Source organism: Etheostoma spectabile, unplaced genomic scaffold, assembly GCF_008692095.1.
Source record: "Etheostoma spectabile isolate EspeVRDwgs_2016 unplaced genomic scaffold, UIUC_Espe_1.0 scaffold00569575, whole genome shotgun sequence".
NCBI classification, from domain to species: Eukaryota; Metazoa; Chordata; class Actinopteri; order Perciformes; family Percidae; genus Etheostoma; species Etheostoma spectabile.
This window is the reverse complement of record NW_022605201.1, coordinates 80,672-84,448: the sequence shown is the minus strand read 5'-3', so window position 1 is coordinate 84,448 and position 3,777 is coordinate 80,672.

Here is a 3,777-nt window from a genome sequence, read left to right as displayed (position 1 = left end):
CAGGGACCCAAAGGACAATGCCACGGGTCCCGGGGACCCGAAGGACCACACTATGGGTAAAACTGCACGGGTCCCCGTGACCCGAAGGACAACACAAGGGTTAACGGATCGGAGAATAGCGCGTCAACGACATCTGCTGGCAGAACGCTGTAATGCCTGTCCCAAAGTCGAGGTTACAGCCACCGGAAACAGAAACGGATGTGTTTTGAGCCATTGAACTTGATATGATGTGGTTTATAAGCTTGTTATTTTTATTAGATGTATTTGTATGAAATTTGATCTGTAGGCTTTTCATTTTGCTAAAATGTGGACTCTTGCTTTTTTGCTGTTTTTGTTTCACAGAAATGTGGTCTGTAAACCTTTTGGCAGCCAAATAACGGCTTAAGAGGAGAGACAGTTGAAGCCACAGAAGCCTCTGCGTTTGTCTCCAAAAGCCACGCCATTGTCTCTTCAACACAGAACAAAGAGCCGTGACACACTCTGTGCCTTTGTGACAGAAGCAACGCTAAACTGATGAACCTCATAGACACGACTGCCTTAGCCTCGAAAGGTGCTAGGAAGGACTGTTGGAGTTGCTGTTGATTTCAGCGGATGGGTGTCTTTGACCACAGTGCACGGTTGTGGTCTTCACTCTTGACTTGGCATTGCCTCGCTTGCCGCTGGTGACAACGCTTGGTCCGCATGCTGAGAAGGTGCATATTGTAGAAGTGTCTGAGGATAGTCGTATGGGCTTTTCACTGTGGGATCTACGTAGCAACACAATAAGGCCAACAGGTCCCCAATGTTGTGCTGGTGCGTGACCTCAATTAAAAGGGGTCTGTCGAAGCGACTCTCTTGTGTTCCTATGAAATTGCAGCCGCCTCGGGTGACACATTTCACATGGACACGGCCCAAGCTTGTCTTCTCGTGATCTGTTAGGGTCCTGTTGTTGAGGCGCAGACAGTCGTACAATGCGGACATGGTGTTGGTGGATGTTGTTGGTCTGTCTTGGTTGAGCGTGGACTTGTTCCTGATATTGTTGACACGGGTGGCCCGAGTCAAGCGTTGGTGAATGTAAATACGGGGCTGTTATTGGATGTGTAGCGTGTGGTGACATGCTCACTCAATCCTGTCTTTCATACAGGCTTTTGGTGCAAGCGTTAGATATAGCTCGAGATTGAATTGTACGAGTCATAGTAGCTTCTGTGGTCCCGAGCAGGGGTTGCCGTGTCCGGGATCGCTCTCTGATCATCACAGTCGACAGTCTCGCGTCTCTCCTTGAGAACAGTCGAGGTCATGACCATGGTCACCACGTACATGCCATAGATTATGATGTTGAACACAGCGATGGCACATTCCATGTTATGCAGCCTCTGAGCGTTGCTGATCAGAGGTCGATATAGTAACTCCATGCACCCCGCTATCACAGCCATGAACAGCTCAATGTTCATCATGACGAGACACATGATCACGGTCCTTGTGCTCTTGGACTCGGGACCCCTGTACAGACCTGACACGTCGTCCATTTTCAGTTTGCTTTTGACGGCAAAGTAGCTGAGCACTATGCTCGCGACCATGGCCAGGCATCCCAGAGTGATTAAGGCTATCCCCGCGTGGATGTAGGCATACTCGTATTTATGCTTAGCCTGGGCCGAGGTGGGGTCTGTGGCTGGACACTCCATGGTCCTGGTACCGTGTGTGTTGTCGATGAAGTACAGGATGTTGTTTGGGATGGTGAGGAAGCCCACGATGAGAGAGGTGACGACGGCTATTGCCGCTCCCAGCTTACCCTTAAAGCGAACAGCGGCCCCATTTAATATAGCTGGCACTTTCTTGGTATTGGCTACCAGAGTCTCAATGCTCATCGGGTTCCTGTACCGATGCATATCTCAGAGAGGATCCTTGCCCCTCTTGTGGGTTTGTTGTTACTTACTCACAACACGTTTTCTCCCGCAAGAGCGATACCAGTCAGCTTGTGACACTTTAATACAATGAAGCTCCAAGAGCCTGCAATCGAGTTCCGGGGTTCACATGGCACCCTGTGCGCCAAGTCAACTGCAGACCACCGTTGGTACAAGGTTCAGGGTATCACCAAAACTCTTGAGTCTATCAAGTTGTACAAGAGGCGAGGGCGCAGACACAACATGATAAGCATGGACATGTTTGCCAGGGTGCTTAGGGACCTGAATGCAAATGCAGACAGTTCACTCGAATGGGTGCCAGAGTACATAAGAAGCCTGAATGCGCCAGAGTCTCAGGGGTTGGCACTCCATAAAGCGCTTTTGCAACTGTTGAGGTCAAAAGCTCTCACTCCAGAAGCTTGTAGGCATCTGTGGGACAGGAACCACATGTCATCCATTATAGGCAATGTGGTAGACGCTGAGTGTAAGGATGTGTTCAATGGAAAGAAGACAATGTGTGACGTGGGTCTGGTGTCTCGCCTGATTCTCACGCAGCTTGAAGCTCTGTGCCTGACTCCAATATGCGCAGGGCTTAAAGTCGCCGGTGTGCCCAGGCCCGACAGATTTAGCACCAGCGGTCGCAGCGTACCCAGAGCCTACACGTTCCACAACGGCTGTACACGGTGCACCTCCATAGGCGACATGTGGGGCTTCTACACTGAAGTGGACCTAGTGGCCCACGATACAATAAGGGACAACGTAGTGCTGCTCGAGATCAAGACCAGGAACAACGAGACACTTGATCAGGTCACCTTGTGGCGATACAACACGCAACTATGGCTGACGTGGCTGATGTTCTCCCTCACGTACCCGAGCATGGCGGAGCGGTCCGTGGCTTACCTGGTGATAGTCAGACCCGGGACAAACCAGGTTACCATAAGGACTTGCTCACGGCCCACAATTTCTAGGTCCTTGCGCGCAAAGTTCCCGTGGCTGACCAGTTTCTGCCCACATGTGCTTAATTGTCTTACTCCTACATGTATGAACATGAGAGTCGAGACTCATCTGGCCATGGCAAGGGCAGGCAGGGTGGCCTCCTGGGTGGATGAGACCGAGTTGAGTTACAGGAACATGCTTTTCAATGAGGAGAAGAAGAGAATTGCCACTCAAGGCTTGGCCTGTCTGACCAAAAACTTGTTATGAATCTAAAATTCACACTCAAGGCTACAGGCGTGTGTGTGGTTTGTGTGTGTGTGAGTGTTTGATTGTGACATGAACATGTGGAGTAACACGTGGAGTGAAATCTCTGTGTCTCAATGTGTAACTGTCCAGCCAGTGCTTTCTTAGCTGGGATCCTTTGCTTGTGGGCTTTATAAAACAGCACATGTGTAGTTGTCTCAAGAGTCAGAGAGATCTCTGAAGCCTATGTGCTGTCTCTGACCAAGTGCTGCCAACAGGCTCCCTCTCCACATGTTTGGCAAACATGGGGTTGAGACACAATGCTATCCACGCTATGCTTGCAAACCCTCACCTGGCGCCATTCGAATTGATCGATGCACCCTGTCAACAGAAGGATTGGACTCTGATAGACCATCTCATGGTCATCCACAAAGTCAAGGAGAGTGACTACATTGAGGATGACCCGCGGGCGTCCATAGTGAACATGGCCAGAACACTGGCCTGTGGCTACATCTCAGAGAATGAGGGTAGTCGGTGTGTGGTGCTTGTCAAAGATGGAACTAGGGCTCAGAAGCCGGCCGTGAGGGAGCTCAGACTCAGCCGCACGCCTGCGCCTCACATTGAGTTCTGTAAGCGCAATCTGTGTGCCATAGAGTACACAATGATGAAGCTTTTGGCCGACATGGGTATGAAAAACAAGTTGTTTCTAGTGACCGGG